This window comes from Ochlerotatus camptorhynchus, unplaced genomic scaffold, assembly GCF_037179485.1.
Source record: "Ochlerotatus camptorhynchus isolate MF236.1 unplaced genomic scaffold, CSIRO-AGI_Acam_v1.1 ptg000182l, whole genome shotgun sequence".
Lineage (NCBI taxonomy): Eukaryota > Metazoa > Arthropoda > Insecta > Diptera > Culicidae > Ochlerotatus > Ochlerotatus camptorhynchus.
This window is the reverse complement of record NW_027040672.1, coordinates 73,228-100,838: the sequence shown is the minus strand read 5'-3', so window position 1 is coordinate 100,838 and position 27,611 is coordinate 73,228. Positions and strand designations below refer to the sequence as shown.

General features: G+C 40.0%; 1 protein-coding gene across 2 annotated transcripts in view; it reads right to left on the bottom strand.

The window, feature by feature from the left end:
- The window catches only part of LOC135701968 (putative fatty acyl-CoA reductase CG5065), a 51,585-nt gene that overhangs the window by 12,211 nt on the left and 11,763 nt on the right, over positions 1 to 27,611 (bottom strand). The window lies entirely within an intron of this gene.

Genomic DNA, 27,611 nt, shown 5'->3' with positions numbered 1-27,611 from the left:
GCGATGCGTTGATGAGAGCAATTTAAAAATCATTTAACACATGAGGCATTCTTTAAATATCATCACGATTCACAACGTCACTTGAGTCGCGTTGACGTAAATTTCTGATCGTTTTTTTATGCCTGGTTTTTGTGTAAAATGGCATTGTTGTCTGTCAAATGATTATGATCGATGATTCAATGTAGGACCGTGATCTATGATTTTCAAGTACAAGTTTGTCTATTGGCTATTTTTTGTATTATTATTGTTCGCGAACATGTTCACCTAACCAACACACATATTGCACTGCATCGCCGCTTCGAAACAGAATGTAATCGAACACGTGAAAAGGACTAAAATCTGTAAGTGAAATAACGAGTTTGTACCTTAAAATTAACTAAAAATAAAACTCTTATAGCTAAGAGCTAACCCAAAGCGAAACTTCGACGAGCGGTTTTCACTCCTGTGGACAATTATTATTATTATTATTATTATAGTCACATTAACTAATTTTTGGTCATTCGTGACTTGTACGGGATGAGATTTGAACTCGTGGCCTTCAGCGTGAGAAACATGGATGCTAATTTATTTTCGCTAATTTCAAATTTCAAATTTTTGGAGCAGTCGGATTTTCGACCAATTTGGGCAAAATAGGTTTCTCTTGTCTTCCAACTGGCATATATATAGACATTTTTTCGTTACAGACTTTTATAGACGTTTTAGTTTTTTCACAGATTTACAGACTTTTGTAATCAAGGGAAAAATTCAAAATTCATTTGGTTACACTGTTTTACATCTTAAACCTAAAGAGCCTGAATTTATAAAGAGACGACATCTTATCCATTTGACGGGTCTTCTGCTCGATTGGAATGACTTTTCCTATGACTTTGTCAGATAATCGGTTGTTCCAATTTTGACATGTCGTCTCTTTATAAATTCAGGCTCTTTACTTACACGCACAGAAAACAGACGTTCCAGTTCGGTCAGAAATTTGTGTAAAATAAGTGGGAACGTCGCCGTTACGTGGTCTTAGCATCTCCTGATTTTCTCTATAAATTTTCCACTTTCGACCAATTTGGCGGTAGTATCGATAAATTTTCTGTTGAAAATTGCCACTTGGCGCTACTAGCACTTAGTGTCTAGTGTAATTTGTGCAACGCCAGCGCCATCATGTTGTCAAAGAGGGTTTTTAAGTGGGGAAGTCGCCGTTAGTGGCGCTTAAGTCAAATAGGAATCTTTACACAAGTTTTTAGAGAAATTTTGTTCGAGCCTCAATGTCTGTTCTCTGTGGTTTTAGACTTTGAATACGTCAACTCACGTTGGCCGGTCTATAACTTGACTGTCTATAGTCGTTGTCACTGAAAATGTGTATGAAATGGACAGTGTGTTTCCATCCTATTCCATCTTTTTTTTCGATAACACTCACCCCCGGATGGAGTTTTAGCATAGAGGTAATTCTAAGACCAGTAGGTCCCGAAGAAACGTGCTCAACTTTTTGGCTCAGCTCTGGTACTCTCTTCGGTCCCAAGCTAATCGATGCACCCCTCGAAGTATTGGAAAATCCACGAACCAACCTTCATAGCAAATCAAAACAAACATAGTGTAGTACTAGAAGTTTGACTAGAATGGGGTATGTTAATCGATTTGCTTGGGACCAATAGGCTAGTCAAGTAGTGAGCCAATTTAAAATCGTTAATTTCTACCGGTTGGTTTAGCTGAACGAAGCAGCCATTTTCGCCGTTTTAAACCTGAATAAGAGTCGTAAAAATATGAAAAAAAAATGCGAAAAATCAAAGGGAGTCCGAGAGGAAACCCCATAGCGAACTTGTTCAAAGGATCAGGTAAGCTATAAGATAAGAAAAATCAATATAAATACTTGCACTAATCATTATGTTGAGTTCCATGTGATTTAAGATATCGCACGATGCATTTCGGTGGATGTCAGAATCTGTCCACTTCCCGGAAGTACCCGGTACATCAAAAAGAAACCATTGTGATCATTGGGTCTGAATATGTCCACCATATTGATCTTATAGAAAAATTCTAATGTGATTTGAGGTATCGCATGATGAGTTTTTGATATATCAATCTTTTGCGAATTCCCCAGTGGAAACATTTTTGTTCATATCTTCAGAACCATAATTCCGATCGCGAAAAAAAATCAATAGCGATCTTTAGCAGGGCCCCACAAAGTCACTTTCAATCGAAAATCGTCAAGCGACGATGAAGCTGTCAACCATCACTTTCAATTGAAAGACATTCTGTCTTCTCTTCGAGCAGATCCCCCTCAACATCAACAGAACCACTTTCGATCAGTTTTCATGCTGTTTGTTTTAGCTTGACTCGTGTTCATTTCTTCTTTCATTGTCAAATGAACTTACTTTTGCATGCATTGAAGCAAAGCTGTTCGATCCAAATACGTGCAGTTTTTATGACTTTTGTTGCTTGTTCACTCGGTTCGTTTTGGTTCAGATCTGTGCACGTGGATGTCAAATTTACCATTGTCGAGTGGTTTGTTTACCCATCAATATTATAGTCGCTATATTCATAGTCTGGCGGATAGAATCTCGGGAACCAATTGAGCTGTCAAATAGCGGAACGAATCGAGCAAATCACGACCAACAACAGAAAAGAGCACATCAGCTATTGCGAACAAAACTTTGGAAACCATTTTCTCGTGATTCAAGGCTCGCCTACGCAAACTAACACTATCTTTGGGTCTTTTGGAAAGATTCCCCTATCTGATGATGCCGGTAATTTGCGATCGATTGTCGAGGAAAGAATAATCAACGTTTGGTTAATAAAAGTGTATAGGACCTTTTCAATTGTTGGTCTATAATATATTGAATTGGTTCCACTTTTTGATAGCTCGAAATTCTATCCGCCAGACTATGAATATAGCGACTATAATCAATATGGGTATTTGTTTACTCGGGGTGAAAATTGATATCCGACGCCATTTTGAAATTGAAGATGGCGGCTTTCAATTTACGAAAAAGTGGAAATACAGTCCAATACACATCAATATTAGTATTTTTGTAATCGGGATGATGTCAAGAGGCTGGGAATCGATATTCGACGCCATTTTTAAATCCAATATGGCGGCTTCCTATTTCAGAAAAAATGGGAAATGCTGATGCTGTCCTATCAATATGGGTATTTTTGGAATCGGGGTGAGGTTTGGAGATTGGAAATCACTATCCGACGCCATTTTGAAATCCATGATGGTGGCTTCCGGTTTGAGAAAAAGTTTTAAATTCTATCAAATACCCTTACAAACGGTTTTTTTTAGCATCAGGGTGACATCTAGAAGTCAGAGATAGATGTCCGACGCTATCTTGAAACTCAAGATGGTGGCTTCCGATTTCATAAGAAGTGTCAAATAGCCTACAAATAGCATCGAATATCGATTTTCAGCATCTACGCGTCGTCCTCGTTTCGAAAATGCCCAGATCTTAGGGTATTTGACACTTTTTGTGAAACCCGATGGCCGCCATATTGGATTCCAAAATGGCATCTGATATCGATTTTCGTTTCACACGTTGTCCCCATTCCGAAAATACCCATATTATAGTTTGACACTCTCTGAACCCTCATGGCCGCCATATTGGATTCAAAAGTGGTATCTGATATCGATTTTCGGCATCTACGCGTTGTCCCTGTTTCAAAAATAACCTTATTGTAGGGTATTTGACACTTTTGCTGGAGTTCAACATAGCATCGGATATCGATTTTCGGCAGCCACGCGTTGTCTCCGTTCCGAAAATACCCATATCTTAGGGTATTTGACACGTTTTATGAAACTTGTTGGAACATCTTAGATTCCAAAATGGCGTCGAATATCGATTGTCAGCATCTACACGTCGTCCCCGTTCCGAAAATACCCATGTTGTAGGATAGTTGACACTTTCTGAATCCTTATGGCTGTCATATTGGTTCCGAAAATACCCATATTTTAGGGTATTTGATACTTCATAAAACCAATGGCCACTATCTTGAATTCCAAAACGGCGTCGGATACCGATTTTCAGCATCTACGTGGCATCCCCGTTCCGAAAATATCATAGTGGGGGCTCACAGACAAACAGACATAGCACATTGAATATTTATCACTGTAAAACATCGTCGCTAAAAAAAACGGCGCCGGTGGTGTAGTGGTAAGCGTGATTACCTCTCACCCCAGCAGGCCTGGGTTCAATCCCAGTCGGCGCCGCCGGGATGTTCGGAGGCATAACATCTCTGATCACGCCTTCCTTCGGAAGGGAAGTAAAGGCGTTGGTCCCCGGTTCATGAGTTGATGGGTCGATAGGTAGGGTCCAGGTGTGGGAGCTGTCTTCCTGGCACGTCGGTAGCATTGGTGCTCAGCACGGAAAACAAGATCGACGGAAAAAACAAACCAAAGGAAAAAAAAATCGTTGCTAAAACATTACCACCATCTGTTGAATACACTGTGGTGGGTAGTACGCTGAACAGATGGTGGTAGTGTCAACGCAAGGCGATTGACAGTGCGCGCTACAGGTGGTGGTACTACCAACTACGATACTTTTAAATTGACCGTTAAATGCTTGTTCGATGAACAACTTGTGAGTGTTATGTCTGTTTGTCTGTGGTGGGGTATTTGACACTTTTTCTGAAACCAGATGGCCACCATTTTGGATTCCAAAATAATGTGGAATATCTATTTTCGGCACCTTCGCGTCGTCGGTATTGTGTGGATACTATCCGGATACTATATTTTTATACCTGCGTCGTCAGGTCGTGAGAAGTCGAATGAGCTCCGAATTGAAGTAAAAGAGGAAAAATCGAAGGAAGCAGTTTTCGAGTCATTCATTGCGTCAATTGAAACAAGTCTTTGCTTCAAATGAAATGAACTGAAGCACTTGACGAACGAAACAAGTGATAGTCCAGTGATGTTTGAACAGACGAATGTTCATCGTGACTCGATAACAAGAAACACGATGACTTACACGAAAATTATATTGCTCGAAATGAAGCGATTCTGCGGAGAGTTCATTTTCTTTTCTTTGTTTCGAAAATGCAGAACCCTGATCTTTAGGGATCTAAAACACATTTTATGGAACTTGGTCCAACGATCTCTGCAAAAATTGATGAATTTACACTCATTTGAACTTACATACATACATACATACATACATATATACACACACACATACTGAAACATTTTCGGATCCCGTTGAGATGAGTCTATTGGTATACGCCATTCGCCAACGGAATTATGTTTTTCAAGTGATATCATAGCCTTTCGGTACACCTTGGTGTACGAGAAATTTAAGTGATTTATCATATAGAACTCATGTGATCACATGAATGTTATGTGAAATTCAGATATATATAATTGGTTTTGTTAATGGAAAAATATTATGTGCTTTCCCAATGGCAACTGCATGAAAACTTTTTTCCGTGTTCTAATTTCAAATGTACATCGAGATGTTGCTCATATTAGAAAACATATTCCTGAAAAAACTCGGAAAGTTTTAGTTGATTACGTTTTCAAGAATTTGAGTGAATCTCAACTTTGAGTCGACCTCATTTGTCGTGTAATCGTAAATTATCTTTTTATTAATTAGCGAATCAGAGCAAAGCTAAAACTGGACAACTAGTTTTAAGATCTAAAATTACAAAAATGATGATGTACTAAAAAAAAAAACCATGCAATTTGACAGATATCAAAACGTCATCACCATTTTCATCGACTCGCCATCTGTGAGTCCTTTGATTCTTCAATTGCTTTTAACGTATACGGCGTAAATGCACAGATAGCCCAAGTAACAATTTTGGTTTTATTACGTTTCTGTAGACCATGATTTAGACTTGTAGAATGCTATAAAACCTCTATAAAGCATGCAATGTTACTTGGGAACAGACGTCCAACTTCCACCAAAAACTTGTGTAAAGATAAGTGGGAACGTCGCCGTAACGTGGCACTAAATAGCATCTTCTGATTTACTCTATAAATTTTCCACTTTCGACCAATTTGGCGCTAGTATCGATAAATTTTCAATTGAAAATTACCACTCGGCGCTACCGGCACTTAGAAGACACCAAATCAATGGTGGGTAGTACGCTGAACAGATGGGCTACAGCCAGCCTGTTGATGTATGGCAACAATAAACAATCCAACAAACCGTTTCAGCAATATATATATTTTTAACTCATTAGTACTATTTTTACACAGGCCCTGTTAGAAAAGTAGTCGTGATTTAATTTGAAGAACTGATAGCACAAATTGGCATCTCTACTAAAAAAGAACAACTGTGCAAAGTTTCAGCGTAATTGGAAATGATCGGTCAGGATCGATTTGCGAACCTTCGTGGAATGCCTCTAGTGTAAGTTGTGCAACGTCAGCGCCATCATGTTTTCAAAGAGGGTTTTTAAGTGGAGAAGTCGGCGATGGTAGCGCTCTGGGACGGGACTTGACAATCGGGTAGCGATTTCGAGCCAATTTGCTGTCAAATCCGAGCCAGTTTCTGATTGGTCGATTTGACAGTAGCAATCGTGGAATAAAAAGGACAGAGGGATCGCATCAATCTGGCTAGCAGTGATGCCGGAATCAATGTTGACGTGAATGGCATTGTTAATTTTTTTTATATTTGCGAAAGGAAAGTTGAAAAATTGAGTGCATTGCGTGTTTTAAGCGTTGGATATTGTTGTTTGTTTATGGTTGTTTTTATTGTGTTGAGCAAAAATGATGCACATGTTGCTAAGCTGCGGATCCGCATAAAATCCAAATTAATATAGAATAAATATTTTACATTCCTGGCATCCTTTGTCAACTCCGTCAAACACCACGCACAAGTTTCCGAAGGGCATTCTTCAAAAACATTAAGAAGAGTGAGAAGCTCGATTGTCAAGTCCCGTCCCGGGTAGCGCTTAACTCGAATAGGAATCTTTACACAAGTTTTAAAATATATTTTGTTCGAGCCCCAACGGCTGTTCTCTGGGGTAAATGGATGCATTCCCAACACCAAATAGATTCAATTCTTTAAAAGCAGGTCTGTTTTGCTCGAACATGACTTTTACTGATATTTCAAATTTCGCATATATTTCATGACCACACACCCCTAGCCCCCCCCCCCCCCTCACCCGAAAAAGTTTTGCTAATTTTATGCAGCCCAATTACAGACATTTCTGAAATTCACAGACATTTTTCGCAGACTTCTGAAAAAAAATCTGGCATCTCTGCTGACGGGTGACTGCAATGATCGCAAACACGTTTTTTTCTCGAAATGCAGCTCCCCTTGTAATTAGTATTTTTTTATTAATTTTGTATGCACCGTGAACACTTACACACTTACAAGGCCCTCTCTCTTACAAGATCTCAACCTGATCACAACCCATCATTTTGCTCCAGTTAAAAATGCTACATAACTCACTGCCATATATGTAAATCTGGTACCTAGTACTTGGTGGTTGGTAAGACCTCACTAGGTCACAATAAAGTATGCAAATTTATTGGGAACCCGTTTCGATTGGCTTCCCTTCCTCGCTGCACAAGTTGTGTCAACAGACGACAAGGCCGAAAAGTTCATCACTACCATTCTTTGATCAATTTGTCACCTCTCTTGCAGATTGCGTGGAATGCAAATGGGCACGAATCGATGTAAGTGTATTTAATAAACGCGTGCGCAGGATTATAATCAATGGGAGGGAGGCTTAAATCGAACTTGTTGGATGAGGTTGTGAGTTCCAGTAAATTTAACATCAACATTGTAATAGTGTGGAACTGCTTTCGGGAACAATGATTGCTACCGATGATTTTTACGCGAAAATAAGCTCAATAGAGGACTACTTCATTTTCTAGTTGGTATAGTTTATTTGCAAGGTGAGCCGCTGACAGATATTCAAGCTTGGATCTCAGCATGTGCAAAATTTCATAATCGTCTTTTTTAACTATATAAATATTAAAATAGCAATCAGCAAGGGGGGAACTGGCTGTCAAATACGAACAATTTTCGCCTACCTCGCATAACTGGTTCCAAACAACAATAACAAGCCATAAGATATTTTTTTTCCTTGATTTGTTTTCCTTCGATCTTGTTTTCCGTGCTGAGCACCAATGCTACCGACGCCAGGGAGGTAGCTCCCACACCTGGACCCTGCCTATCGACCAATCAACTCATGAACCGGGGACCAACGGCTTTACTTCCCTTACGAAGCGTGATCAGAGATGTTATGCCTAAGAACATCCCGGCGGCGCCGACTGGGAAACCTAGCCCTTCACTGAGCCTTACATATTTACATCTTATTGTATCCAGTAGGCCAATTTGACAGCACATCCCACCCCTGGCAGGTGGCACAACGGGCGCTACTCTAATTAACCTGTCAAAATATTGATGTCGTTTCGTTTCAGAAATTCGTCTATTCGGGTCGGAAGCTATCTGCGATTTTTATGAAATTATGGAGTTTTACTTCACGATTAACATTCTTCAAAGTAACTAACAAATTTAATTTAACTCACTCACTCCATGGCTGCATAGTATCAAGCGGTAAACCATCCTACAGATCTGCATATGTTTAGAAAATGTTGTTGTTTATTGATTTATTTGATAAGGCTCAAACTAATTAACTTTACAGAGCCAAGGATTCTTGGTCGCAATACAATACATCTTAAAACTATAGTCAAAAGGTACAACACAATAAACACTTAATCTTCCGCTATCCAAAAAGCCTCCTCCATCAGAGCTGGAGCCGCTTCCAGTGGTTTAATTGTATGGCAGTTACGCCAACGAGGGTCAGAGCGCTTCCATTGCAGCAATGGACGCAAAACGTGGTCACAATGGTTGTTGCCGAGATAACAGACAATCGCGTGGCACACATCGAGAGTGGCCTGCTTTTGTCGACAGCCGAGTGAACACTGAGAAAATTTTTACCGTTTTGATTTTATTCCTGAGAATCACGGTGGTAATCTTTGTAGTCAGTCCTTAGTAACTGAACTTCTTACGGTGTCCTACACCACTATAGATTGAATTCTGGTCACTACATAGTACTACTTACAATATGATCCAACTATTAAAGAAGCAGCTCGCTCCGACCAGCAGCAACAAGAACCCGAAAGCTGGATGAAAAATCATAGAAAGCTTGGCCTCGATTTATTAGGGCAATTTTGTAGACCCACTCACACAAATCGACAACACTAGATTTTCGATGAAATTTGTTCTTGGTCGAACTGTGGGTGAACTTTTGTTCGGCATAAATTGGTGGTTGAAGTTATTGATAACAAACACAATTTCACTCTATTGGAATGTTGATAGCGACTTGATTGACTTGTGTGGATCAATCACGTAGCAACTACGAATTGTACAGTCATCAAACATCAAACATGAACATCGCTGAACTTTGTGGATCGTAATATACATTATGGTGGGTAAAATTAATTTTCCAACTGCCATTTTGATCTGCACAACAGTGCCAAAATTTGAACGAATTTGGTTATAATCTGGATTTGCGGGAAAACTTGAAGGTTTGTATGGGAAAATGTATAGGATACGGAATAAAACTATTGATTTGATTACCAATAATTCAAAAAAAAAAATATCAATTTGTATGAAACCTTGGACGTATATTGGAAAAACTATGCAGAACAACTTTGTCGACGATTGAAAATCAATTTGACTTCTGTGCATAAAGTTATTAATGATTTACATATATGAAACTGTAGATATGCGATGAGAACTAAAGGGTGTCCCACATCAAATTGCATCACGGAAAAAACGCTGTAGAAAATTACCTAGTTGACCGGTCCTTTTCAAACTTTCAGACAATAAAATATAACCCATTAGTAAGCTTTTGGCATATCTATTTCATTTAACTTCAATACTATAACCTTACGCTTAACTCCACTCATTAGATTCTGTACAACATCTGGCTGCAGCTTCTTCTGTGCGGAAACCCACTTTTTCTTCAAGTCATCCTCAGATTTGACCTCCTTGGGATGCTTCCGTAGTGCCTGCTTCATAATAGCCCAGTATTTTTCGATGGGCCTTAGTGGCTGGAGGGACATCCGTTCAGCCATAGGTAGTACTGCTGCAGCGGCACTAGGTACTGCAATCCCGGACCGAAGAAATGACTGGTTTGACGGCGAATGCAAGCTGTTCGTAGAGGAGAAGAATGCAGCACGGGCGAGAAGGCTGCAACACCGCACGAGATTGAATGTGCAGCGATACAGACAAGCGCGGAACAGACAAAACTCGGTTTTCCGAAGGAAGAAGCGTCAGCAGGAAGACCAAGATCGCGAGGCTATGGAAAATCTGTACCGCGTAAACGACACACGGAAGTTCTACGAGAAGTTAAATAGTTCGCGCAAAGGCTACGTGCCGCAAGCCGATATGTGCAAGGACTTGGACTCTCTCACTCGAACGAGTGTGAGGTGATTGAGAGGTGGAAGCAGTACTATGACGAGCACCTCAACGGTGAAGCAGCAGAAAACGAAGGTGAAGCACGCGCAGAAGACGACAGGCAACCGGCCCCCGATCTTCAAGAAGTTGAGGAGGAGATCGGTCGGCTGAAGAACAACAAAGCAACTGGTGTAGATCAACTACCAAGTGTGCTATTAAAATACGGTGGTGAAGCACTGGCTGATTGCCAAGATTTGCGAGGAGGAGATATTACCGGAGGAGTGGATGGAAGGTGTCGTATGCCCAATCTACAAAAAGGGCGACAAGTTGAATTGCTGCAACTACCGCGCGATCACACTGCTGAGCGCCGCCTACAAGGTACTCTCCCAAATTCTATGCCGCCGTCTGTCACCATATACAAGAGAGTTCGTGGGGCAATACCAGACGGTATTCATGGGTGCCTGCGCTACCACGAACCAAATTTTCGCGATTCGACAGGTTCTGCAGAAATACCGCGAATACAACGTGTCCACACATCATTTGTTCATCGATTTCAAATCCGCATACGACACAATTGATCGAGATCAGCTATGGCAGATACGGACGAGTACGGACTTCCGGATAAACTGACGCGATTGGTCAAGGCGACGATGGATCGAGTGATGTGCGTTGTTCGAGTATCGGGGACACTCTCGAGTCCCTTTGAATCTCGAAGGGGGTTACGGCAGGGTGATGGACTTTCGTGTCTGCTGTTCAACATCGCTTTAGAAGGTGTGATCAGAAGAGCTGGGATAGACACGAGTGGCACGATATTCAGGAAGTCCATCCAGCTCCTTGGCTTCGCCGATGACATTGACATTATGGTAAGGAACTTTGAGATGATGGCGGAAACGTACATCAGACTGAAGGCTGAAGCTAGACGGATTGGACTTGCCATCAACGCATCAAAGACTAAATACATGAAAGGAAGAGGTTCTAGGCAAGACAATGTTAGCCTCCCACCCCGAGTTCAGATTGACGGTGACGAAATCGAGGTGGTCGATGAGTTCGTGTATTTGGGCTCACTGGTGACCGCCGAAAATGATACCAGCAGAAAAATTCAAAGACGCATTATGGCAGGGAATCGTGCCCTCGTGTTGCTTCGACAGAGGAAGCAGACGCTTCTGTAGACACTCCTTGAAGTAGATCCCGTTTACAGTCCCGGTAGTCACGAATGGCGCACTCCGTTTGCCACATAAGCAGATCGCTTGCCAAATCATGTATTTCTTGGCAAACTGTGAAAGTTTCTGCTTCCTTACATCCTCGGTGAAGAACAGTAGCATCTGGGTGTACAGTTTCCGGGCCCGTGACTCTCCCACCGTATTTTGCCGTTTGTCACGATTTGGAGCCTTCTGCACTTTGTACGGCTAAACTTATTTTCAGCTTGAAGCTCGTTAATTGAATAAGCGCTCTCAGTGTTGTTTATTTGCTTTTGTAACTTCGACAGCGTTACAAGTATTACTGATTCGTTTTCCAGTGGGTAATATCTTATCAGATCGAACGTTTCATTTGTTATCTTCGTCATTATACGAGTACACTTCAGCTCTTCCCACTTTAAGAAAATGTAATATAACATAGAGTACAATCATTTTTTTATGCTTATACTCCGAGGGGGGTGACACATCTAAATCTCAATTCTAGATGCTCAACAAATCTCACACTAGCGAATCAAACTTCGAAAAATATTCTTTCATTTCTCACATCTACTTGCTTCGCGCATCATCTTTTTGCAGGAAATCTTCATAATCGACATCAACCTTCTTTCTATCTACTCAGCGTGCGCGCAGCAAAACACAATTTTTCCTGCATCAAAGATAGAGTCGCCCCCCTCGTTATACTCAAAGATTTCGATTTGATATTATTCAAATTTCGTGCTAAATATTTCGAATACACCGTTATAATTTCAGTTAAGAATAGAAGTTTTTCAATTCACCTCGAATGAACTGTCGTTCAATTATTTAATTCAGAATGAATAACTATAAACAAAATCAAAATCCAAAATGTTTTGTACTAGTGTAATTTGTGCAACGCCAGCGCCATCATGTTGTCAAAGAGGGTTTTTAAGTGGGGAAGTCGCCATTAGTGGCGCTTAAGTCGAATAGGAATCTTTACACAAGTTTTTAGAGAAATTTTGTTCGAGCCTCCATGTCTGTTCTCTGTGTTTGTACTTCGTCTTTCTGACGGGTTTTCACTTCGGTTTCGCCGGTAGATCGTTAATGGGGTTGAAGTCCAAACGAGGATCGCACTTATCGGAAACAGCAGCTACTTCATCGTCAGCCTCCTTCGGCTTCGGCAGTGGCATCGGCTGCACTGATGCTATGGCTGAACATTCCACGGGGTAATGGTCTGTAGCGTTGTCTTCGGAGCTGGAATTGGGTGTTAATCGGTTGTTGCCCCAGCGGGGAGAGACCATGGTTGAAATATTGCTCACTACTCTATGTTTGTCATGGTGCCAACGGGAATGTTAGTCGAAAGGGGATCGGAGTTAGTTATTACCACATTGACTGGTGATTTCTTTTTCAATGGGACTGCCGTTACGACTGGAGAAATCGAAGATGATGGGATCGCTGCATTATAGGTGGAATTTCAGGAAGAATATTGGAGAGCTTTTTTGATCAGAGATGATCCTTTCGGAGTGACGACTGGGACTGGTTGCTGAGGAGGAAGAACAACCCTTAAAGCTGGTTGGGAGTGTATGTTGTTATTGGTAGTAAGCAGGCACCGGCACAGGTTCTTCCATAATATTCCAGTTATTCGAAAGGCTCAGGATACACTTAGGATTACTTTATTTAAAAACAAAACTGACGTCTAATATGAGACATATATCTATGCTTCAAAAGAGTAAACGGAGTAGGCAGAGAAAATATTGAGGTGCATTGAGTTACTCGCGATTTATTCGCTGCAAAAAAGCAACTCAGAGTAAACCTGTCTCACCCCTTGCATTAAACCTTCTATCACTGAATTGTTCGCGAGACCTTTCTCGAAAATTCTGTCTATAACCCGAGCCTGCTCTTTATTGGTCCCCTGAATGAGGGGGTTTGACCACCCGAGTGACCTCTTCCATCATTTGCTAATTAAAAAGTATTTGCTAACGTATTGAGAGCGTAACCACCTGTTCCTGATCCTTGATTCCTCAAAAAAAAAAAAAAAAAACAACCTGATCCAAACTATTGGCTACAGGTCCTGCGAGGCCCCTGTTGTTTACTCCTGCCATCTCCCATGTTGCTATCAACCGTTCTGCCGACTCAATGGTTAAGTTTTCCTCGCTCAATAGCCTTTGACGAAGAGCATTATCTCACAATCCACCTAAAATTCTATCCCGAATTGCCACATTTTTTAAATTATCAAAGGTGCAAAATTCTGCCTGCAATTTCACAGACAAAATAAAATCTTCTACGGATTCGTCCGGTTGTTGCACTTCGACCGTTGGATCAAGTCACTCTCATTTTTATCCAATCTTTCCTTTCCTTTATTTAACGTCGGTCTCTGTTCCGCAATCTAGTGCCAATCACCGACGGACATCGATTGCCATCCATTGACGGCAATCGAATGTGCAGGAAGGCAGCTTCCACACCTGCGTAGGATATCGCACCCATTCAACACACATGGGCCGGGACCAACGGCTTTACTTCCCTTCCGAAGGAAGACGTGACCAGAGATTTTTATGCCTCAGAAAAATCCCACCGACCTCGGCTGGGATTGAACCCAGACCCATCGGGGTGTTAGAAAGCAGTCACGCTTACCACTACACCACCGGCGCCGGCATTTTTATCCAATCTATCTTGAAGCTTTTTTGTCATTTCTGCATAAGTAAGTGAAGCTACAGTGCTCGTTGGAAAAAGTAACTTGATTTCAAAAAAAAAAAATCACTGACCCTCCTAACGTCACGAAGTAGCATTTTTTCATAACATCTTCAACCTTGTTAATGGCGAAAAACAGTTCTATGCGCTCAAACCAGTCCGAGAACGATGTTCCCTTATGATTAGGTATATGATTCCCTTATCGATCGTTGTAGTTATGCTTGCGTGGTTTGGTTGGGCCATTTTGTACCGATGTAACTACTTGTACCAAGACCAACTTCTCCCAATCGCGTAATCACGTAATCCTTGTTGTAATCTGTTGCTGAACGGGTACGAAGAACGACCAATAAATCTATCGCTCCCCGAGCAGAATATTTATTTATTTATTCGCCAATCAAAAAAAAAAAAGTAGGCTACATAATAACATTATAACTTATGATTGATATATTAACACAGCAGAAAGTCGTGCCCAAGCTTGACCCGTCGCTTCACTAATCACTCAAATGGACTTCAACCAAAATACCCAAGTAACCAAAAGTTCTGATAAAAGGCTATTTATGGCTTAAGCACCTTAGTTGAAGGTGGTCTATAGAATTCTAAGCAACCTCATTTTTAAGTCGTTATAAGAACTTGAAAGTTCCGGTACCATAATTGAAGAGCATTCTAAGCAGCCTCTGGCGGAACTTGAACGGAACTTTTAGAAAATAAATTAAAAAAGGTTTGTCCTCTACACCAATTCTGTATTTAAGTTCGCACTTTTATGAAAGTTATTTCTAAAGGCAGGTATTAATGTGTATTGATTCACCAGCATTAGTAGTAGTAATGAAGCTGTTGGAAGAATTAAACCCAGTCCTTCTGCGTGAGAGTCTCAGCACGAACCACTACGTCATCTGAAATATATTAAAGTGAGTTGTTGTCCCGCCTATTGTTGGAGTTTCTGAGCCAGCTGACTGACTTGAATACGAAACACAACACCTTGATGAATTTAAATTGGTGTTTGCCCGCATGGTATTCCATCACACTTGTGGCGCAGTGGTTAGCGTTCGTAGATCGCATGCCGAATACACGGGTTCGAATCCAGGAAATTACTTTTTAATTTATTTTTTTATTTTTGGATAGAATGTTGCATACATATAAGAATTATGATTTATTAGGGCCACTGATTATTTCATATTTACGTACATTAAATTTTGTTACAAAAAAAGATTTGTGCGGATTGCTTCATGTGACTTGAAAGTTCTGTCGGAACTTTATTTGAACTTTATGAAACTTCAATGTTCTGTCGGAACTTTATTTGAACTTTATGGAACTTGGAAGTGTTGAATGCGGAACTTTTGGTTACTTGGGTACCGTCTTATGAGCTGCATCCAAGCACACTCCAACGGAATGCGCAGCCCTTTTTCCGGACTGGCGAACGGTTCAGGAGAAAGCAAAAGTTACAGCAACTAATAACTTGATTTACGCCGCTCGATTTAGATCTCCTAGTTCCACTTTTCCACGTAACTTCCCGTATATACTACTTCGCACACTATCGATTTTACTCGTCGCCAAATTGCAAAGTCCAAGTTGATTTCGGATCAATAGATGGGTTCAACCAGACCCCCTTCATTCTTTGGAATTTAAAGAGACAGATAACAGCGCCAAACGGTTTGTGACGAGTCAACGTTGAACTGCAGCGTTGGAAGAAAACACTCACACCAACATCTAAACATGTACGAACCCACACAACTGAGCGGACAGTACAGCGCAAATCAAAACACGAAGCGGTGCCATCACTCATCGTCATCATTCAGCTTCGGCTACTTGCGTTTGCGTTTGCTTTCACCGGCGTTGACAAATACTTCCTACGTTATAAAATAGGAAAGTAATGATTATTCCAACGTAATTTTCTGAATAGAATGCGTGCTGCATTGGCCAAAGAAGACGGCACATTTTATTACGTTTAGCAATGAATTCGATACGTTGCGTTTCCAGTGGCTGGGGTTTTGGAATAATTCTTTAGAGAGAGTGAATGTTTTTCCCATGTTTACTTCTATGCTTATTAAGATTATTTTGAGCACCAGCTCCGCAAATCATCAATTACTATTAGAGATTTGCATCTTACTGATACCGGTGGTATATTGGAAACTCTTTCGCTCGAAAGCAAAAAATATTACAAGCATGATGCGCGCTTGGATGTGAGTTTGTTTTCTCAAGTGTTTCTGTTGCGTATAAAGTGATAATGATTGACAATCGGAACAATCACAAATAAGTAAGAATCTTGCTATCGCAATATAATGATGATGACTAAGAGGATGATATCTAGAGTAACATTTAAAATGGGCCTATGTCCAAAACGTAAACAAACCAGAAAATGAATTTTAAATTTTGACCGCCACTATTCAATTCATATTTAAGAAAATTGAAGTATTTTAGGCATTTATATTGTTCACAATAACAATAGTAACTGTATCTCAGTATACAACATCCAAAATTTGCGAAAAGCTTTCAAAAATATATGAAAATCGATAACAATATAATTTCATAAATTAATAAGCCTTTTTTGTGAATCTTTCAATGGATAGGCCCTTTTTGTTAAGCCGTTGTGCTTGTCATCAGAAATGGTAGGCCCTTTGCTAAGCCTTTTCGCAACGTCAAATAAATTCAAAACAAATCATCGGCCCTGCCTCAAGCAGTACATACCAAATTTTGGGATCGAGTTGCAGCAAAACAAATTGCTGAATGGCTTCCAGCAAAACTATATCTTGCTGCATGTTCAGTAATTTGAGATATTTTGCTGGATGCTCAGTAACTTGTATGACACGTCAAAATCATCACCGTTCACTCTCCCGCGTATTCTGTTTTTCTATTAAAGAGAGCAACTAATCATGAATTACAGGTAAAATATAATTAGAATAATCGCAAATGTATAGTGAACTCAATATTTATATGGATTACACAGATTCTCTGTATATCTGTAGCTGCAAAGCTCGCTGCAAAGATTGCCAGGTTGAACATCAAATGAGTTTAAAAACCGTCGATAAATCCAACGAAATCATGAATCCCTTGAAATTAATTCAACAACTTAAAGTGAGTAATCAATGTGATTGATATGTGAAATGTTCATGTGTGTAATAAAATACCAAATACAATTGAGTTTTATATCAGTTTGAAAACCAATTGCAATTGCTGAATTTCCAGTAAACAGCTGTCACTTTTATATAGGGTCAATATGCTGGTCGTTCAGCAAACATATTTTGCTGGAAGAATTGCTGGTTTTACAGCTCGGCAAAATCCAGCAAAATGTTGCTGGTTTCCAGCGATATAAAAATAGTGTGTAAGGCCTAGCTTTGGTTTGAAATTTTTCAATCATCGGCCCTTCTACGTCACTAGGCTTATCAATGAAATGAAATAAATGAATGGTTGGCCGTTTTAGCGTGCGGGCCTATTAATTATTCGAAAAATTTCGTTGATCGGCCATTTCGAAAATCGAGTTATTTTTAATGTTTTTTCTCGATTATGCGGAACTTTCTTACACGATTAGTAGCTATCAAGCGGTGCTAAAGAATGGTATCAAAACCCGATTTGTTTACGTTTTGGGCATAGGCCCATTTCAAATGTTACTCGAGATATCGTCCTCTTTCCTCGTCCGCGTTGACATCTGTCATGCTGGCACCTGTCAGTTATTGAGCCCTGGTGGTGAAGTTGGCGGGGTACTCCCAACAGTTTCAATGTGCACTCAACAGATGGCACTGCGAGCACATAAGGGTAGTCATTATATGCTTTGTATGAAGAATTGATTAGTGGGATATCTTGTTAATTAGATATCTTTGGTTTAACTAAACTTATTTTCAGCTTGAAGCGCTCTCAGTGTTGTTTATTTGCTTTTGTAACTATAATATCGTTACAAGTATTACTGATTCGTTTTTCAGTGGGCTATATCTTTTCAGATCGAACGTTTCATTTGTTATCTTTGTCATTAGACGAGTACACTTCAGTACGTATGCAGTTCCTCCCGGTCCTTGGCTCTCTGAACGAAAGACTAGGACAGATGCAACTTTTTGGCCGCATCCCTGACCAAAGAGGATTGGGATTCCGCTTAAACGCTTTCACGACACACTTGTGATCCTGATCACTAATAGAACATCCATTCCTTCCGTTCGATGCTCAGAGTTTCGTAGTAACGTTTAATCACACAACTCACCGTTGACTGCACGATTGCGAGTTGTTTTCTGATGTCCCGATGAGAGAGTTGAGGATTTTCCAGGTGCTTGCGCAAAATCAATTCGCGACGTTGCTTTTTGGGTGACGCCATTTTTTCCAACTTTCAAAAAACTGACAGCGATAAAACTGCAGTGTATACAATACACTCTAAACTACTTTTACCCAAATTTTCAAGAGAAAATACCCAATGGATAATTTGCTACAGCGTTTTTATCGTGATGCAATTTGATGAGGGTATCCCAGGCCTAAAGTAACAACTTTGACAACTTTTTGTACAATCTTTTAATGTCGAAATTTCCATTTAATTACGTTATAATTGCTTATCTTTTGACAGATACGCATATTTCGTCTACTACTTGCAGACTTCATCAGTGCCACGTACTCAACACCACTGAAGAATCCATCTTTTATCTTCGACTTATATGCTCATCAGCAGATATCACACTGCCATGTCACATTTACCTAAACAATTTGGTTGGTACGTAAATTTAGTCTCCAACAGATAGAGACATTCTACGATGTATGGTTTTAGGTAGCTTGCTAAAGAGTCTCGAGTAATCAGTTCTTTTCGTCTGACCAATATCAATATTATTGCAATCTGAACAAGAGATTTTGTAGACACCGGCTTTTCCTAAGACATTTATTGAATTTTTTGTTGACCCCAACAGTGACTTCAGCTGATTTGTCCTGCTGCTGAATACTAAATCCAGGCCAAAACTTCTAAACTTCGAACTCAATGGTTTGGTAATGTTTTTGTCGAAATCCACCGCTACCCGTTTTAATCGCTCAGTTACTGGTGTAAGAGTTGTCAAAGTACGCCTTAAATAGTACCTTGTTCTTTTATTGATTACTGCCTGAATATTTTTTTTTCTTAAGACCCATTAAGTCTAGCCTATTTCCTTTGATTTGCCTTTATTGCTAAGAGAAAGAGTTTGCATTCTGTGAACCATGTGGTGAAATACGGCCATTTAGTGTTGATGGGAATGGTTTGAAGAGCTTGGTATTACTCTCTATAGATTTCGAAATTGGACGAAGACGTTTCCCTGATTATGAGAAGATCTAAGAAGGAGTGTTTGCCGTCTTTCTCTTCTTCGTGAGTACATTTGATGTTCTTGTGAACGTTGCTTATGGCCTCCAAAATTTTTGATAAATCTTCCCTTTTGACAATGCTAAAAATGTCATCCACGTACCTATACCAACACTTGGACAACAAATTCCTATCGTTTAGAATATTCTCAAGGTTAGCTATGAACAATTTACATGAAAATGGGGAAAGTGGATTGCCCCTAGGAGCACCTTTAGTTTGTTTATAAAAAATTCCTCTGAAAATGACTCCTCCATACAAAGACGAGTAAGCTTGAGATATGACCGAACTTTGTTTTTCCAAGTAGACTCCTCGTGTTGCTTCAGAAGCCAGTCCTCTAAAAGGCAAATGGCTTCCTTTACTGGTACACTCGGAAAAAGTGCTGTGACATCAAATGAAACCATGACTTCATCTTTCCGAATCTCTCCTGATGCCTGAGTTGATTTGCGAATTTCTTTGTGCTGTTAACTAAGCGAGTGGAAAAGGGTTTAGGCATATTTTGATATTCCTTTTTCTAAGCACCAGAAGATTTGGCGCTATCTGCGTTTTTTGATTTTTTCTCCCGGACCAGAACTTTGTGGCATCACGAGTGATAATTTTAATTTCTGTTTATGATGTTGGCTCGCTCGCTACTATTTTTGAAAAAAATAAAAATAAAGTGTTTTCGATCGAAAGTGTACCAAAAGCGAGGGGGCGACTCTATCTACGATGCAGAAAAGATTGTGTTTTGCTGTGGCTAGCTGCACGCACGCTGAGTAGATAGAAGGAAGATTTATGTCGATTTTCAAGATTTCCTGCAAAAAGATGAACCACGATGCAAGTAGATGCGAGAAATGAAAGATGATTTTCCGAAGATTGATTCGCTAGTGTGAGATTTTTTGAGCATCTAGAATTGAGATTTAGATGTGTCGCCCCCTCGACCAAAAGTGCGTTTGAACGTGTTTCGCAGTTGGGTGTGGTGAAATTCGTGCATTCCCGGTTGATTTTCAGTGGATCAAAAATTTCCCACCGACTCCTTTTTTTTGCCGTTCGACGACGAGGGGTGTGCTTTCGCGAGAGTGACGTTTATTGGATCCATTTCTTTGAACGGCTGTGTTTTTTTGTAACCAGCGGTTGTAAGTGTACCTGCGAATTGCATTGCCTCCTGGGAGGCCGGTTCACCATGTTCGGATGTCACACTTTCATCACAGACAAACAGACATAACACATTGAGTATTTCTCACTGTAAAACATCGTCGTTAAAACATTACCGCCATCTGTTCAGTACACTGTGGTGGGCACTACGCTGAACAGATGGCGGTAGTGTTTAAACGTCAAACGCAAGGGAATTGATTATGCGCGCCACAAGTGGCGGTACTACCAACTACGATACTTTTAAATTGTCCGTTAAATGCTTGTTCGATGAACAACTTGCGAGTGTTATGTCTGTTTGTCTGTGCTTTCATCGTGTAGTTCTATCGAGAGTCTCTCAGAGACGATAGTTTTTGTTTAACTGCAGAAGGATATAAATCGTCCTCTAATCTAAGCTCTCCGAAATCGCAGTGAAGTCATGGATTCCTTTGCAACATATCGGGTGAGATCTTTCCTTTATTGTTTTTTTTTTAACATTCATACCATTATTATATGACACATTATATGCTGGGTGTGGGACAGTCCAACCAGAGCACCCGATTGAAGCGATTTGGATGGGGAGAGTGGAATTGCCAACTTCCTGGCGTTAACAGATCGTGAATTGAAGGCGGGGTCTTCTTCCCCACTCATTGGGACATCCCCTAGTGCGATGGCTGGTACATTATCGGGTTGTAGGATTTTATTATTGGAAGGAGATTCTCACTCCACTGTCTAATGGTTGTGACTGCAACAATGAGTGGTTTCCTTTCCATACATACATACATTTTGAAATTCCTTTACTAGCCATTTGGCAAGCTTATGAGTGGGGGATCCTGCAGCCGATATAATCTCCCTCATTTCGGTTCGTGGTTTGTAAATCTTTGGTCAACCTTTGATCCTAGGTAGAATAGGGTTTGAAACTTTCAATTGACTTCGACAGCTTGTACGGTTTGACATACCGGGAAGTTGTGACCATCGGAGGAGCCAAACAGTGTTCATCAAGGTCGAATTGATGACCTCCGATGAGTAGAGTATTTCCTTCGAAGGACTTTCAGCTATATTGTTTTTGCTACTGGGCAGATTCAAGCATTCGTTAACGGGTGTTAAAAGGTCACCATCGACAATGTTCAGGCAATCTTCCAATGCGGGAGGTTTGGTAAGAGTTTCCATTACCGTACACGTGGCACCTGCCGAGGCAACCGATTTAAACGTATTGCAACTGGCCGAATTGGAAAGGTTGTCGTAATTTCAGTTGTTCTGTTGCTTTCCAGGTAGAACAGATTTTCCGGCACGGAACTGACGATGATCGAACTGAATATGCCACTGGATTCGGTTGGTTCAGGAGCCAGGTTCAGCGATTTATCTGTCAGCGACGGCAGAATCCTCATGATCAATAGACTGATGCAAAATTTGAAATTTTCACTACACAGTGCTCAAACGGTTTCAAATTGGGCCCTGATTAGCCTCCCAAAATTTGAACTCATTTAGTGAGAAACTGATTTGGCACAAACCACTTGAAGTTTATATAGGAATTACTATCTCAAAATTCACCAGTTCACTCTACTTTTGAAAATGATAACTGAGCTTGTTGAAAATTTTCTCAGCTACAACTTTGTTGAAGACCACTTTTCGATCAAGTGTAAGGAACAAAAATTATTAATGATTCAAGTCACTGATGTCTTATGATTATGCTCATTCAACTGTTCAGCAGGCAACATTGGTGTTTCTGGCGCGTAGAATAGAGGACAAAAATTATGGCTACTAAATTACATTATTACATTACTATTATATTACTACAAATTACATTACAAATTAAAAACAAAAATTATGGCTACTATGTCACACTGCAGAATACAGTGTTGCCCACAATACAGTTGCTTAATCTTGTCATAAGATTATCAATCTCTTGAACAATTAATAACTATTTAATTTGACGTTTGGCTGAAAAACGATTTTCAGCAAAGTTGTAGCTGATAAAAATTCCCATAAGACTAGCAATAGAATTTGTGAACAGTACAATATGTAAAAAGGCTAGAAGACAATGAACAAAAAATTTTGTTTTTCATAGTAATTTACATATAAACTTCAAACCGTTTGAACACAGTGGAGCGAAAATTTCAAATTTTGCATCAGTCTACTGCTCAACTACTTCATTGCCCTCGGCTGGTTGGTTCCCACCACTTTTCAATGCTGATGGATTCCCCAGAAACGGATTAACATTATTCTCTACGGGCGTCGGTCATAATCGGAACTACAAATTGTTTCCAGCTCCATGTCTCAGTTTCGATCCGTCTACCCCCGATATTCCTATACGCTAACTTTTGGTTTGAAATATTGCAGCGAAAAAAAACAATACATTTTAACTGTCAAAATATTGAGTTGCCAAACATACAATTATTCACGCAAAAAAAGTCAGTCCGATGATTGGCACTCTCGGCACACTGAAAAAATATTGGCGCAAAATGGTACACGCTTAAAAAGCTATCAATTGGGTTGCTTAGGGGTATTGAGGTAAATGCATATTCGTTATCTGCATTAAAAATGGAACCGAAATCCAAAATTTCATCAATTTTGGTACACTGGAACTATTTTACATAAGTACGATTACATTAGCAAACATCACCATCTTAGAGCCCCTTGGTGGGACTTTGTATGGGAGCGAGCTGTCAGCGAATAGATTTAGTGTCAACGATCAAAAATTTGAATCTTGATTTAAAAATCGAGATGAATGTCTACGGGATCAATAACAATATCCTTGTGCTCAGAAAACGAAGCTCTATCAGATGATGTATAAAAATCGGTATATTTTTCTAAGTACACAACCCAATTAACAACTGTGGAAGTGTTGAAAGAACACTAAGTTAAGGGCAGGCGTAAAACCAAACAAGAAGAATAACAAGAATTTGTGGAACTTCTCAAAGTAGGTTGCAGTCGACAAAAGTTTGAGAACCGGTAGTCGGAAAATTGGTTTAAATTCTTGGAAATTTTTGTAATGATGTATCGGGAAATTCATAAAAATAATACTGAATCTGATAGATCAGGTACTCACTTAAAATATAGCCCCCTTTGCCACACCCTATACACGCCAATGCACTCAGTAACAAATCACTCCTTAGACTGCTGCAGTATTCAGTAATACCTTCTGCCGTTTGCCGCATCAATGGACTTCGAACAACAGCAGAAATATTAAAAAAGACTTGATCACAGTTAAGAGTCTAAGAGGAGATACACGGATCAACCGACCAACCACACGACAGTTGTTGTTGTTGTTGCAATCCCGTCTATATGTTATTAAATTTTAACCTCAATACGACGATGCAGACTCACTGCAGTCATGCACTTTTCCTCTCACCTTTGTCGTCGCCGTCAATGCAGTTTTGTTGTTGCGTTGCGGGTGCATTTTGTTTTCTGCCCAGTACCATACTTGTTCGCCACCCCCGAGGGTCTCTATAGCACTTATAATACGTCATAAAAAAAAAACTAAAATAAATGGCGTGCCGTACGGTGTGCCATGTAGGTAGTCAGTTGACCCGTAAGTAAGACAAAGTACAGTGGATGGCCCTGCCTGTAGGTCGTATTGTGGTCGTCGTCATCTTGTTGTACACTTTCAATCTCGACAGAACGCAAATGCACTCTGTTCCATGCATGCGGACCGAAATTAATTTCAACTTGTGGAATTGAAAATTATTCTAATATTGGAAACAATCAAAGAACTGTGGTTTGATTCCTCCGAAAGCACAATGATCATAATGAGAAACGCACCACATTAACCATCAAGCCACATATCGCACCCCACGATCGCGAAATAAATAAAGTACTCCCACCGCTCGGCAGGCTAGCAGCTGCTTAAGTACTGTGCTGTAAGGTCCGGAGTACAATTGCAGTTTTCAATTTATTTATCTTCACTCAGCTTTGGTTCGCATCAAAGTCTGATTTGTTTTGTTTTCGTTAAATGCCCGCCGTGCCGGTTTTGCATTATACCTATTTAAATGCAAAGCGTCACATCGGATGATGAAAATCAGCTGCAGCACTGCAGTCAGGCACCGATGCACCGAAGAGAGACGATGAATCCAGTGCAACGGTGTGCGATGGGTTTTTGTTTGAACACAAATTTGCAACGCGCCAATGAGATGCAGCAGATAGCAAGAAGGTACCTGGAACAACGGAATGGAATTTCTCACGATCGTCTAGGTGACTTCCAAAGGTTTTGCCTATTTTTTGCTTGGAAACCAACCGAAAGGGGCAGTTGTTACTTTGAATTGGGATAAGTTAGTTGAGATACTCAACTTAATTGGAATTATTGAGATTGTGTGAAATTTAGAAACTAAGTATTTACACAGTTATTAATTGATATCAATCATTAGTGGATAGCGGCGCCGGAGGTGCAGTGGTAAGCGTGATTACCTCTCACCCCAGCAGGCCTGGGTTCAATCCCAGTCGGCGCCGCCGGGATGTTCTGAGGCATAACATCTCTGATCACGCCTTCCTTCGGAAGGGAAATAAAGCCGTTGGTCCCCGGTTCATGAGTTGATTGGTCGATAGGTGGTAGGGTCCAGGTGTGGGAGCTGCCTTCCTGGCGTCGGTGCATTGGAAAACAAGATCGACGGAAAACAAATCAAGGAAAAACAAAAATCATTAGTGGTTAGATAGATTATATTCAAATGCGAAACATTCACGCTGCACAGATAAAGAAATATTGGGCTGTGTTGTTTCGCCTAATATTTATGTCATTTCACCAAATACCTAGGTAATTTTTACCGAATTTTGGTTATGCAATATTGAAGAAATATATTTAAAAAATAACAGCAACTTGAGCGAATTTAAAGAAAATAGAGTTAGTGCCCCTAATATTGAGTCCATGTATAAATTCCAAAATAAATCATTTTGGCACATAGGGGAAATGGCTCTAATGTTGGTTTATAGATCGGGCCCATCGCTATAAAGCTGTTATTTATCAATTTTTATTTAGATGAACACGCGTCATTGGGACGGTACTAATGGATATTTTTGGTCGCTATTGAAAATTTAGTAGATCGCTGAATTTATGTATGGGTTCAAATAGGGGACATTTCGGCCGACATTATATCCATCGGGGGGACCTCAGCAACGAGCCATAGCCATAGAGCATTTCTAGCCCAAAAAGCAAACCGGCTGGACATGAGTGTTTTTGAATGAAAAATTACTCGTATGATCGCTGCTATCAATTGTAGCATCTTTCATTTAAATATGGTTTTCCCCCCAGAGTTCTTTTTGAAAGGCGTATTCAAAACATGGATTATATTGTTTCAAAAAATCATGACATGAAAATGATTGATCTGATCAACAAGACACCTGAGAAGAACTTGTAGGTAATTACATATTCTGTGAGAAAATACACTGAAAGAAAAACTCAGTAAATCTTTAGTAAAAACATACAACGCTGCATAGTTGGAGATGCTTAACATTAAATATCAGACTTGAAGTGGTAATTTTATAGGATAGATGAGGAGATGAAAGTAAAGAGTTGATAGCTCCGTTAGAGTGTGTGAAAATTGTATATAGTGAGTAGAAGGCGAGCAAAGGTTAATTTTGAGGAAGGTATGAATCGGGTTGATCATCTCCTTTACCAAACTCCCCCGTTGGGGAGGGATGGTTGGGGGTGTCCTTCCCCCTCCCGCCACCACTGGAAAAAGGGTTGATCGCCGATTCGCTCATGTACCTCCGACGACTTGAGTGTGAAACAATCGATAGAACTGTTTCCGCACATCGAAGGTACGTGAGGAATTCGGCGATCATCTCTTTTGCCAGTGGTGGCTGGAGGGGATACCCGTCACCATGCCTCCCCAACGGGGGAGTTTGGTAAAGGAAATGATCAACCCGATTCGTATCTTCCTCAAAATTAACCTTTGCTCGCTCTCTAATACAATTTTCACACTGCCGTACTTTAACGAAACTGTCAACTCAATACTTTCATCTCCTTATCTGTCGTATAAAATAACCACTTTAACTCTGATATTTGACGTTTATGCATCTCCAAAAACCTAAAACTTAAAATAAACAGTTTTGGGTTGGCAGTCTGGCAATCACTCAATCAGAACAAATTAATTTTGTAATTTGTCCCTACGTTTCGGCTCTGATTAGGGCCTTCTTCAGGGGAAACTGAGGGGAATTTTATTTTTAGAATTAATTGTTTCACATTTAATAAATATTTTACACTCACAATTGTTGGATTTGTTCTTTGTCTAAATACTGTTTGAAGTCTAACGTCTGTTTTTCTGGTGGTATGTTTTTATGCATAGCGGTTTTTAGTTGAATATTCAAAGTTTTTTTTGATTTTTTTTATATAATTTGTGTCGGGTATAAATTTTTTTGCGGTTGTGCACTCTTCGAGGGTTATGGTGGCTATGGTGAAATGGTGGGAAACGGGTATTATAGTTGAGCTTTTTAGTTGGATTCAGGTGGGCATAATTGGTATTGCTGTTGGGCATTGATTGATTTGGCTTTTAGTGAGTGTAAGATTGCTGCGTAAGCTGTGTTCAAATTGTCTACGTCTGTTCTTCTATTGACTGTATGGGGTGTACTATATATATGGCACATTTCAAGGAATGCAAGTGTATTTGTATTGTTGCTTCGATCAACTATTGCTGTTTTCTCCAAATTGAATCTGTGTTCGTGGATTATACAGTGTTCGATCATAGCTGTTTTGTTTGTTAGATCAGTTAATTGAGTTTCATCAGCGCCGGATGATAGTATTGTTTCTAGTTTGTTTACAAGTGATTGGTGTCCCGATAATCGTTGACCTAGTTTGTTTTGGGTCATGCCTATGTAACAGGAATTACAATTATTACATGGCATGTTGTATATAATATTGTTTTTGTTTTTAGGATCCTTGACTTTGGTGTGAAATTTCTCTACCGTGTTGTGTTGACTAGCAGCTATTATTACCTGTGGTTAGTCTTTTTTGAGTAGTTTGGTGATGCGTTCGGTGAGACCAAATACATACGGGAAAGATGTAGATGTAGATGAATTCCAGTTGTTGTGTTGTTGGTGTTTGCAGGTTTG